Here is a 231-nt window from a genome sequence, read left to right on the forward strand (position 1 = left end):
CACAAAATTCACTGCACACATCTGAATATTTGGGTTGAACTATTCTGAAACAGTGTTGTAAATACAACGATTTTTAGTCGTGTCCTCTTTTCGAAGGCCAAACAAAGTAGTTTCGCTTTCACAACGAAACACACAGCGTCACACACGTCGGGCTAGAGTGAGTGGCGGCCGGCGGGCTTGTGGCAACCACATGTGACGACCCCGGGCTGGACTCCGCTTCGTCCACTGTGA

General features: G+C 49.4%; 1 protein-coding gene across 1 annotated transcript in view; it reads right to left on the reverse strand.

Moving 5' to 3' along the window:
- The window catches only part of LOC107693179 (mitogen-activated protein kinase-binding protein 1-like), a 51,382-nt gene that overhangs the window by 31,386 nt on the left and 19,765 nt on the right, over positions 1-231 (reverse strand). The gene's annotated exons all lie outside the window — the stretch shown is intronic.

Source organism: Sinocyclocheilus anshuiensis, unplaced genomic scaffold (genome assembly GCF_001515605.1).
Source record: "Sinocyclocheilus anshuiensis isolate Anshui unplaced genomic scaffold, SAMN03320099.WGS_v1.1 scaffold222, whole genome shotgun sequence".
NCBI lineage: Eukaryota > Metazoa > Chordata > Actinopteri > Cypriniformes > Cyprinidae > Sinocyclocheilus > Sinocyclocheilus anshuiensis.